Source organism: Larus michahellis, chromosome 4, assembly GCF_964199755.1.
Source record: "Larus michahellis chromosome 4, bLarMic1.1, whole genome shotgun sequence".
Taxonomy (NCBI): domain Eukaryota; kingdom Metazoa; phylum Chordata; class Aves; order Charadriiformes; family Laridae; genus Larus; species Larus michahellis.
In genome coordinates this window covers 87,195,775-87,208,794 of record NC_133899.1, presented here as the reverse complement: position 1 = coordinate 87,208,794, position 13,020 = coordinate 87,195,775, and positions in this window count along the sequence as shown.

The following is a 13,020-nucleotide window of genomic DNA, read 5'->3' as shown; positions in this document are numbered from 1 at the left end:
AAGGAACCATGAGGCTTAGATATAATGCTTACCTCCCCCAGGACAAGAATCAAAGAAGTATTCTTCTTCTTCCTTTGCGTCATTCACAAGATCGCTTCCACCGTACACAAGTAATCACATTTCCTGTAGACCTCTATCCTCTTCACTGAATGATGCCAGGCAATGACTAAAGCAACTCCAGCCTGTGCACCAAAAGAGCTAGATACTGAAGAAAAAATAAACGTATCATTTGTTTAAATGAAAGACTATGTAAAGATGCCTGTGTACAAAGCGTTAAGAGTTACAGTGACACAAAATTACCATGGGTGAGTGTTCTGATCATTGCTGAAAAGTATTAGACCGGGGACTGAGAAAAAGATACAGATAGGTCAGCATCTGATGCTGATGCTGCGAGACAGAATTAAATTTAATTGCAAACAACTGATTGATATATATATATATATATATACACACACATACACACACACACACACATATATATATAACTGATCTCCACTTCTGCCCAAACTGTTTCATTATAGCCAAATTTGGAAAGCTATTCCACCGCAAAAGACTTCCCCGATGCTGAAGTTTCAAGCTTAGCAGTTCCATTCTCCGCTGGCAAGGTCTTACGCACAGAAAATCTTACAAAGGAACTATGGCCATTCAGACATGCAAGTGCCGTTAACGTACATGAATACGCCTACATAGATGCACCAAAATAAACACCAACATTTTTTGTGATTTTCTTCCTACATGTAGTATGAAAACTATATAACAAAGTCTCATAACAACCTCAGACACAGAGGGAAGGAATTAAGGGAAACCTCAGAAAACCAGGCTACGTTTTCAGTCAGTCTATTGCAACTCAATTGCTAAACAATGTGTATTTAAAAATATTTAAAGCAAAGCTCATTTGTCTTTCTACAAACTAACTTTTAAGGTCTGGTTTCAGTTGTCATTTCAGTGTTCAGTCAACCATGCCTTTCGAGACCTCGCTGGAGGAAACGAGGCGATAATGTTAAGAGGGAAGAGAAAAGGAAGTAAAAAATGATACCATGCTCATGGGGCTCACGCCACGAGCACAGACAACATACAAACAGAGCAAAACACTCCTGCCAGGCACAAGTGAAAACACTTTTTTGGCATAGCTCCCTATGGCTGATCACAGCAATCAGCAACAGGTAATAGATGCGTTCATTAAGTCATGGAAATAAAATGACCTTGTCAAAGGAAAAAGCAGTCATCTAGAAGCAGAGAGTGAAAAACTTTAGTCCCTGTAAACATGACAGTTTTTCCATTGGCTTCACCGGGACCTAGATTTCAAGTTAAATCAGTATTATGTATGCAGTAATAATGAGAGAAAATATGTTAAGAAAAAAAAGCTGACTGCTGTAATTACATCAGTGCAATTTGGGGTTTTTTGGTTGTGTCATAAATGATTGGTTTCTAGATTGAAATTACCTCTGACATCCATCCTGTAACAAGAAAACAACAGTTCCTCATAAAACATAGTTTTTGTTATCTAATGCAGAAAAGTCTTTCTATCTCTTACTGCAAGGCACTTTCCCTGACCTAGGATGACGGGGTTTTGTTCTTTCAATATCATCTTTTGTTAATAGTTACATGCTTGGGTATTACAGATGGACACAGCATTCTAGTTTTGGGCTCACCAAGGCCATGAAGAGATGTAAAATTGCTACTTTTCGTCCATAGAATAGAATGTCTCCAGGGATGGGGCCTTGTTGCGTACAAATTCCACAGGCCTCCACCACCTCTCTGGGCAACCTGTGCCAGTGTTTCACCACCCTCTTATAGAATGTGTTGGGTTGGAAGGGACCTTTAAAGGCCATCTAGTCCAATCCCCCTGCAGTAAGCAGGGGCGTCTTCAACTAGATCAGGTTGCTCAGAGCCTCATCCAGCCTGGCCTTCATCGATAAAGTTGCAATAAATTTATTAACAACAGCATTGCATTGGGAACTCCTCTCAGCTTGGTCCCTGAGCTTTTCCAGAGCTCTTGCTTGTCTTCCCCTGGAGGAGTGGTCTGCTTCCTTCTCTCCAGATGCAAAATTTTGTTACATTTTTAGTGAGTGGGTCCAGGCTACCAAGTTGTCCAGCTCCGCTCTGAACCAATGCAAAGTTCCTCTTCTTAATTTACCATTTTGCCAACCTCTGCAGCTTTCACAAAGTTTGTCAGAAGATTTATTTCTCTTCAGACAGACAGAAATTGAACCTTACTGGAAAAATCCTTATGCCATCATCACTTCCCTGTCACGACCATTTGGGATAGAGCTGATAGCTCAGACTCTAATACTTTAAGTTCTTGTAAGAGATTGGCTTAAAATCTGGTGGATGTTTTAACATCAGAAATAACAAAGTCGCGTGCCTTACCCATGCCAAGGCTGTCTCCTAATTTTACTAGAGAGAAACAGCATATAGCCCTTTTGTTAATCTCTCCCTTATTAATCACATCTTCCTTTCTCATTCTAGTAACTCCACATTAACTGCTTGCCTGATAAAATGCTTTAAGAACATACATTTCTATTCTCTTATTTTGTACTGCAAGAAATGCACATCAGATATTTCTTCTCAGTCTTTGGACACAAGGTTCTAGCGAGCTAATTAGTCAAATAGGCATTCACTAATTCTAATCCCACTTCATTATTTCCTGCTCTTGATCTAAAGATTATTTCCCCTCCTTCCTTTCTTCGCTGGCTTTTGTTTTTATGGACAGAGTTGCATGGAATACACTTGCCTGAGACGTTGCATTCCCTCAAATATCACGCACTGAAGTTCATGCGTTTGCTGATCGTCTCCTCTAGAGCAGCTTCCAGCATGTCCTCTATGCCACAAATCTCTTCTGCCCTCTGGCAGAGCTGAAAACAGTCTATCCAGCCTCCCCTTTATTTTCCCTGTCAGCTTCCTAGAGAGAAACTGCCCCAATTTCCCCTTGATGAATGTTCTCCCTGAAATTCTGTTTGCAACACTGCTCACCTACTACACCTTCCCTTATAAACATTTTGCCCAGAGAGAAAGAATTTTGGATTAAGGTACCAAGACAAAGATCTGTGGATGCAAAATTGCTAGGTATTTTTAAGTATCTGTTTGATAATCTTGACGTAAGGAACCTAGAACTGATATGTTTTCAGACTGAAGTAACTCGATTTTTTTTTTAAATGCTGTACAGCAAGTATTTAGCAAAACACAGTTAATAATTTCTCTCTGAATACAAGGCAATGGAACATCAGGATTCACTGGTCGGAGCAGGCGGATTCCTCATGAAACGTTACAGGAGATTTCGCTATTCAAAACATGAAGTCAGACATACACCACCCAGAGATGCCGAGCAGGTAAAACACAAAGGGGAGAGCCCAGAGAGTTTAGTTCTAATCTTTGGCCTGTCACCAAAACAGTGAGTTGTTTTGTAGGTGTTACCTCACTTGTCTCAACATGAATTTCCCTATCTTTAAATGGAAAAATACTGGTATTAATCCCTCCAGAGTATTGAAAGTTTTACAACAATCCAGCATACGAGTTGAAAGATATATAGGATTCAAAAGGAATAACAATTTTTTATTCATGGACTAAACCATAAAGAGCACTTTCTTTTCTCAATCTAAGATAAATGGTCTATGTTTCTCCCCTCCTTTCCCTCCCGCCCCCCAAAATGTGAAACTGAACAATTTGCTTTATCAAAGATATTTTTTAGGTACAAGAAGAAATACTTCACACTCAAAGGGCCTCTCTCCACTTCACCATCAAAAGTGTAAGTTTCATGTTTTGTTCAGATTTGTAATTTTTACTCTCTGTACTTTAGCTATAGCTTTCACCATTAAATCCAAGCCCATGATTAGCTGTCTCAAACAGCCCCAAAGCGTATTTCCCAATAAACTAAATACTGCAAAAAACCAAAGAGCTGTGTCTTCACCACAGTAAAACCGCATCATCAAAAGGACTCGTACTGACAGCCGTGCCCCCACCCTACACCACTGAGAGATGGAAAGGGAAGGGCTGAACTCGGTGAGGGAAGAGGAGCAAATCTGAGCAGGCAGCAAAGCAGAGCGCTGATTTGCATTCTGCACAGGTGCGTCATGACTGAGCACGAGGGGCTCATAAGAACCACCTGTAAGCAACACAAGATGCATGCAAAGCATTAATAGAACAGACATGGAGGAGTTGTGCTGTGTATGGTAATAGCAGTCACACAGTTTTTACACACAATTCCTTACACAAATTCACCAGTTAAATTAAGCCCAGTTCCTACTACCAGAACAGAAGAGAGGAACTGGGGAGTCTGAGGTCCAGTGCTGTTCCACCAAAGATTTGAAGGGCAACTTTCACAATGACCATTTCTTTGGTCCAGCAGTTTTCTTCCCAAAGTTTTATTTTCTGCTTTGCGGAGAGTCCTATGATCACTACATCCAGCGCGCAAAGTAACAATGCTAAGTTACGAAGATACAGATATGGTTGCAGTGGTGGTGTTTGGTTTGGTTTTTTTTTTTGGTTGGTTTTTTTTTTTTTGTTGTTGTTTGGGTTTTTTTGGGGGGTGGGGGGGTTGGTTATCTTAATATGAAAAATTAGAAAACTCTTTTTATCCACTTCTGCAGAGCAAACCTGGAAAGCATGAAGCACGCAGTCAGCACGTGCCCAGTAGAGAGGTATCACATTGCAATAGAGGATAACGCACGACAGGGAGGCTAGAAGAACAAAATCTGTATTTTAAGAGAAATGAATGTACAATATATAGTGAAGTAGGGGACCATTAAAAAGCTATTAATGTCACAATAATATGTTACTCTGACAAACTCAGCTTGTCAAACTTCTATGGATTCTGACAAAGCATTTTCCTTATTGTAAAATTTACTAGCAATACTGTATTGATTTTTAATGATAAAATCTTGCTTCCTGCGCTGATTTCTCAAGCTTCTGCAGTTTCTAATGAAGAATTGAACAGGCATGGTGGTGTGGGGCTGTTATTAGGAGGAGGATGGGAAGGACAAGAAAAAAAAAAATTAAGGGAAGAACTAGCAGGAAAAAAAAATAGTTAATGAATTTCAACAGAGCCAAGATGACTGAAATGTCTTTAAAGGGCTTTGCAGGCAAATATAAGACCTGATAGAAATTATCCTTTTTGAGAAAAAATATAAAGCATATGAAGTTGTGGGAGAGTATTCAGATAAAATATTCCTTAACGTATTTCAGACTAATTTCAAAGACAAAGCTTTCCCCATCTATGAGCCAGTCTTCCTGCATGTGGGAGTCAGTTTATTAAGAAACTGTTTTAGCGTTTCAGTATATTTCATCATATCCAGTATATATTTCAGTGAATTTCCATAGCATCTCTTATTTATGGATGCGAGAACTGTGTGAAGGCAACACAGCTCTGAGAGCCTTCCAGTGGACTCTTCAGCTCTTAAAAATATTTACTGTGTAATTCACTCTTAATTTCTTAATCTTTAATGACTCAGTGAGTCTCAGATTAAAATATCCTGAAGCAATCACAAAATTAATCTCCCTGTATCTCTCAGAATGTCCAACGTACACATTTACTTCTCCATTTTCTCTAATATGTGAACAAGAGCAGAAGAGTGTCACAGGACATTAGGAAGGCTAAGAAACGCATGATTTAAAGGTCAACAGGAGGAAAGAAGAACTCTGTGAACCAGATGAAAAAGCAAAGCCAGTCCATGAAATTAGATTATATGAAAATCACTATTTCCAAATTTTATAGCAATACTGGGACATTTTTGGGTTCTGTTTTGTTTTGTTTGGGGGTTTTGAGGTTTGGTTTTGGTTTTTTTTTCCTCTTCTCTCTGTCTCCAAAATGGGAAATCCTAATTTACATGAGGTCATTATAGTGCTGAAATCAGAAGCTAGCTCACTTGGTGTCCACTATGGTTCCTGGACCTCTGCATCTCAACTAGGGTAGACTCTCACCTAGCAGAGCGAGTGACCTTCAAATCTCAGAAAGATGCCAAAAACTAAGGTAAAGATCAGAAACTTTAATCTGTTCTTCATTAGAGTGCAATCTTATAGGTCTACATGGACCTGTTGGAGCAAGTCCAGCGGAGGGCCACGAAGATGGTCAGAGGGCTGGAGCACCTCTCCTGTGAAGACAGGCTGAGAGAGTTGGGGTTGTTCAGCCTGGAGAAGAGAAGGCTCCGAGGAGACCTCATAGCAGCTTTCCAGTACCTAAAGGGGGCTACAGGAGAGAAGGGGAGGGACTCTTTATCAGGGAGTGCAGTGATAGGATGAGGGGTAACAGTTTTAAACTGAAAGAAGGGAGATTTAGATTAGATATTAGGAAGAAATTCTTTACTGTAAGTGGTGAGACACTGGCCCAGGTTGCCCAGGGAAGTGTGGATGCCCCATCCCTGGAGGTGTTCTAGGCCAGGCTGGATGGGGCTTGGAGCAGCCTGGTCTGGTGGGAGGTGTCCCTGCCCATGGCAGGGGGGTTGGAAGTGGATGATCTTAAAGTCCCTTCCAACCCAAACTGCTCTATGACTCTTAGATTCTATGACCTGAAGAGTAAATATAAACCTCACTTGGGAGGAGATATATCCAGAGTGCAAAACTTGAAGGTCCTCAAAGAACAAGACTTACCTGCCAGGTGACTGTATTGCCAAAGGATTTCAAGCCATGTTGCCATTCTGAACCGCCTTCTGGAAAAGAGTCTCTTCCAGCTGCTTTCTACCTCTATTGATGACACAGGGTGTCAAGAAGACTAGTGTCTTAGAATTAAGCACCTAAGATATTAAGGAAAAGCTCAGAATAGCTATACTAGAGTTAAAAATACAGTGAGCTCAGCCTCCTCTTTCTAGTAGCATCCCTTAGCAGATACTGATGGAAATACCAGAAACAAACACACTAACGGCACTGAACTCGCCCTCCTGCCTCACCATCTGCTTATTGCTCTGAGCACCTGCTGACCCAGCCTCTCTGTTCAATAGCTCCCCATAAACATTTCTTCCACAGGTTTGCCTAATCACCTCTGAACTCAAAGCTTTCAGCACCCATCACATTTTAAATTAGAGCTCACTGTCATAAAATATGCCACACAGGGAAGAACTTTCATGTGTTTTGAACATGCCCTTTAGTTCTCATACAGTAAGAAACAGTGAATAATTGTTGCCTAGTCCCTTTTTCCATGACTCATTATTTCATACGCCTTTATCATAACTCCTCAATCACCTACTTTCCAGGCTGAAGTGTCCCAATCTATTTAATCATTCCTTGTATTCAGGCTGTTCAGTACTTTAATCACCCCTCTCATCCTTTATACCTTTTGTAGGTCTACTACGTTTATTTGAAATGTGTGGGACAACACTGTAAGACGCAGGCATGCCAAGGATTTACACAGTTTGTTCTCTATTCATTTTTGTGCTATTTTGACCACAGAGCTGATGTTTTCATGGTATTTTTACAATAACTCCAAGGTCTCTTTCCTGAGTCATAATATCTATTTAAGAACCCACAGTCATGTATGTACAGTTTGGATTGTTTTCCTCCTTGTGCATTATTTTGCATTCATTGACATTCAGTTTCATCTGTTATTTTATTGCCCAGTCACTCAGTAGCAGAGATGCTCCTACAACTCTTATAGTTAGATTTTGTTTCAACTACCTGAAAAATTCAGTATCAATAATTTTGACAGTTTACTTTAGAACCCCTTCTTGAAATAATTTGTGAATATATTAAACCCTACGTATCTAGTGCACTTACCTGGAATGCACCAGTAATCTTTCCTCTAGTCTGAAAACTGACCATTTATTCCCACCCTTTGGTTTTGACCTTTAAAGCACTTAACTCTTATATAGATTTCATCCCCTTCCTTTGCCCAAAGGCAACTTTGTTTCTTTTAATAGGTACCATGAGGTACCTTCTGACAGCTTTTTGGAAATTTAAGTGGACTACACTAAACAGTTCTATCTTAATTATAAGCTCAGAGTCTGTAAATTAATCTAACAGATTCGCAAGACATGACTTCCCTCTAGAGAAAGATTGTATCTGCCCATAGGTTTATCTATCCCACATCTTGACCATATTTCCTAACAGATTGCTTATTACATTCTTTAAATTTTTATGTAGAACCCTAGAGCTTCTAAAAAAAAAAAAAAAGGCAAAACCAAACCAAACCAAAACAACCCACAAAACAAAACCAAACCAGAACCAATATAACAACCCCAAAATACCCAAGAAAACCAAGCAACCAATTTTGCCTCTTTACAAGTCATTGATACTACGGACAACTGAAGCAATAGCTCTGAATAGATCTCATGTCACAGTTATTCAGCTGTTCTATATTTGACCTTTAGCGTTTTCGGCTAGCAAGAGACGTCTATCAGTACTCCTTTAAATACTCATTTACACAACAAAACCCCAAAACCTTCTATTGGCTTTTCAGTTTGAGACAATTCATCACATTTGTTTGAATCATAGGATCGTTCAGGTTGGAAGAGATCTTGGAAGGTCATCTAGTCCAGCCTCCTCCTTACAGAAGGGTCAACACTGATTTCAGACCAAGTCACTCAGTGCTTTGTCCAGTTCTTCTTGAAACCTTCAAGGACAGAGATTCCACAGTCACACGGGTAGCTTGTTCCAGCCCTTAGTTATCCTCACCAGTAGAAACACCTCCAGTTCAATTTACGACTGCTGTTTCTTTTTCTTGCACCATGCACCTCAGCAGACAGTTTTGCCATCTTCTAAGCCTCTTCTGATGCATGCAAGGCTGCTATTAGGCCTTCTCTTTCCCAAGCTAAAAGCAAACCCTCCTCCCTCAGACATTGTCTTGTACTCCAACCCTGCACCACGTTGGTTGCAAAGGTTCCCGTTGGTCATTTCCTTTAGCTCCGAATGGCAGTCCTGCCCTCAGGCATGCCAGCTGCACACCCCCAAGCTTGGTGGCCCCTGCAAACTTGATAAGGTTGCTTTTGATCTCTTCAACCTTAGATTACAATTTATCTATTTTTTGTCAAGAAAAGCTCTGACAAGCAAGTCTCATTTAACATATCTCAGGAATTCCTTTAAGATTTCTATCTCCTTTAAGATCTCTACCATGGCCTTTCCTCTTTCACTACTTTTTTACTGAACCACTATGAGTCAGCCCTTACACAGGTGGAAAAGTATTTAACTATTAACTTCCACATTTAGCAAATGACTTAATTTTTTTTTGTATTTAAAATTCTCTTTGTTTTTCCTCATATAAACATAGCTTCCACAATTTTACTCGCAATATTAAGAGGTACACATTTTGACTTGTAACAGTCTCCTTTATTTGGCTTTTCAAGTATTTGTTTTCCCCCCCTTTCCCTGCAAAGGCTGATTTGATAGATACCTCAGGCGAACAGCTTTCAGCATTTATCTGCCCCTTCCAGTTTATTTTTAAACATTTACTTCAGTTTTAGTTTTCCCTTCAGCAGTTAAGTACTTTAGTGACAGTTCTGGGCTTTTTTTTTCAAAAAGGCAGTTGAATGTGAGCATATGAGAGAGTGATTGATAAACTTTGAGGCATCACCCGTATGCTGCTCAGGCCTAGGTAGGCCAAACATTGGTTTTGGTGTCTAGAAGTGTAATCCGCATCAGAGTCCTTCCTGACGCTATTTTACCTACAGATGGTTAAGTCTCTAATTACTATGGTGTTTGTCCTGAACAAGGCTGGAATGAACAACAGGAATTTAGCTACTGAATGTCAATGCAAATATGTTTCATGTTAATCATATGGTTAACTCATTCACTGGTTTTCCAGTCTCATTTAGAATACAGGACCACTTCAAAGTTAGTTTTTCTGGATATCTTTTCATTTTGACAAAATCTGTAGGTAAATGAACCAACGGCTTCAATGAAATGCAAAGTGCAGCAACCTCTAAGTGTATTTGCTAGCTGCTGTGAAGACTGTTTTCATCATCTTATTGTAATACTTTGTTAAATATAAAATATACAAAATACTTTGTTAAACAGGTATTCAGCTAAAAGCAATGCCAGCAGTGATGGTAGATTAAAATTCAAATCACACAATGAAAATTGTTTTAGTTCAACACTTTTAAAGCTTGATTTACTCTACTGTAGCTTCTAATAAACGCTAGATTCAATCACTCCCTCGTAGAACTTAGATGCACAATAGTCACGCTACATAAAACCTTAAGACCTAGTATGTATAGCACAATTAAACTTAAAGCAATGGGGAAATCAGGAATAATTTTCCCCAGAGCACTACATAGCAGAGAAATAAAATGGGCCATTTACCATTACACATCTACTCTCTGTTAAAGGCAGCTCTTGGAATTTCCTGCAGGAAAGACTACATATTTTACACTTCCAGTGGATGAATTTTCTAAGAACGCTTAGTTTCTCTAGTTGTTAAAACTAATTTCCTCATGCCTATTTACAGGCTCGCATTTTTAAAAAGCCAAAGTGAAATACAACTACTTAGGAGTCCAAATGATTTTCAAAGGTGGACCACTTTGCTAACTTAAAATCTTTATTTTTGCATTATGTTGTCGGGCTTCCAAATAGTTCCTGCTATTTTCTGCAGCTAGAGTACTGAAACTCGCAGGTGTAAGACACTCAACTGCCTCAGCAGAGGATATCCCAGAATATTTCTCCCAATAAACAGATGCCTCATCACCTTCTGGCTCCTATCGACATTTCTCCCGCCACCACAAATGACTTTTCCTAATAACCCAGTTGAGCTCTTGTGCTTTGCCAGTTTGACAAGACAGCAGATATATTCCCCCCCCCCCCCCTTTGGTGTATAATCTTAATATTCCATATAAACTGTGGAAATCTACAGGTACCTCTGGGCATAAGTTTGCCTAAGTCTTTGTTTACCGTCAGGGTAACAAAGCTTGTTACAATTCTACAAAAATCAATGGTCATGATTGGTTTTCAACATGCCTAGGCATTTGGCACAAATATGCTGAAGCATACCAGTGCAGGCCCATACCTACGATTAGAGGTAGTTACTCAAAAGGAATGGCTGAAATATTTGCTACTTGTGTGGAATTAGTCATGAAAATCGTGTTTTGCAAAATGTGTATGAAGATGTAATGAGTCCATTATAAATGGCTCAGTCTCTATAGCCTCACTGACAATATTGTTCTCATTCTTCTGTATATTTCTTTCTTCTGTATCCAACTCTATCCCCAGTAACAAATATTCACAGCCTCCCAAGCCTATGCTTCAGACAGCTTCTACAAATTCACTTTCCTGCAATGACAATAAGCAAGTAAATGAGTCAGAGTACAAACTATACCCTACAGCCTCTGTATGTTTTCCTAAGAATTTCCCAGTGGGACAAGATCTTTAACATCCTTTTCACACTTGCAACAAATTGCTTTTCAGAAAAATCTCTGCCCGTTTGGTCATGGGAAATGTCAGCCTCTTGGTAAGAGTCTGAAATGAGCTCTTTTGAAAAGCTGCTAATAGCAAGCTGCCCCGAAAGCCTGGCCAGGGACTAGGAAGAGGTGACCAGGGCTCCCAGCTTGTACTAACAGGGGTTCAACCAACCAAACAGAGCAGCTAGACTAAAACATAGGGGTCCCTCTTGGTTGTAATCCCTTTCAGAAGAAAAAAAAATAAGACATATTAGAGTATGACATATTCCTGATGTAGACCATAGGAAAAGGAAACTTTTTTTGTCTAAAGAGAGCCTGGACAACATCCCTCTGGTTGTACACCGAAGTTTTTAAGGCATTGAGGGTTTCATGACTACTTTGGTTTGATAGAAAGAGTAATGATAATTTCAATACTGAACATTTTACAGGTAGAGTGTTCTGATACTCCCCTTTGAGATACGCAAGGGCATTTATGACACCAAAATAAGACTAGCATATTGAAGGCAATACTATTCATATCCAATTACACGCACACAAGGTATTATGGCAGCGACATATGTACCTCCTCTTATTTTAAAGAGAGGCTTGAGATCTGTATTGTAAGAGATACTAAAATATTCTAAAGAGAAAGGAACTTTTACAAAGAATTAATGTTACAAAATATTTTTCTCCTCACCCTTCTCCAAAATATACTACATACCACATCACTGCAATTTATCTATCCACAGATTTTCTGAGAGTTTTATACTCTAATAATTTAGCATATGAACTTTTCAAAACACTAAAATAAGACATTCGTGCATGAGCGACTGCTTTCCGCGATGCTAATACGCAGCACTGAACTCAGGAATGTTGGATTAATTAAGACAGAGCCATGAATATTAGAACTAAATTTCTGACTCAGGCTACTATTTGTTTTAAATAAACTAGGTATCTGTATTAAATAAGAAAGCAAGATGAGCCAAGATCAGTACTTCTATTGCCACGTATCTGCCCAAACATACAGAAATTGTCATGCGTCTCACATAGCAAGTATAATTCACTCGGTACCTACGAAGTATTAGGCACCCAAGACATCAGACTCTAGAATACTTAAGTAGCACAACATTTTCTTCAAGTGAATTTATTTTAAAACTACTGCCTTCCTTGCCACTCCCCACCCCCTACTAAACAAGATTAAATTGACCCAAATCATTTGAATTCTTGATTCAGCCTGAGTCATGTTATGTTGTGCAATATTCTGTTACATCCCATCTGGCATGATTTAACACTGCATGGTACAACACAGTGTGATCAATTAAATGTATACTTCAGATAAATGCTGTTACTTAAATTAGTTTGTAAAGGCAGGCCAACAGGTAACAGGCCGTGTAGATTGGCTAGAAAATGAAATGAGTTATATATCATACCTCCTCTGCTTCCCAGATACTCTTTGCTTTCTACCTAGGAAGAAACTGGCAATCTGACAAAAAACTTACTAGGCACTGAGAAGTTCTGTACCACTGCTGTGCGTGGAATGTGCTCTGAGGCACCTTCTGCTTATGAAGTTTAGATGCGTTCGTAGTACGTAACAAAATAAACATGCAGTTAACAGAGCAGAATATTAATCAACAGCAATCTGAAATATGAAAATCCTCCTACAATCTGTTATAATTTCTAGAAACAATTCATTTATGCTAGTTATAAATGGTAAATACATACCTAGCTA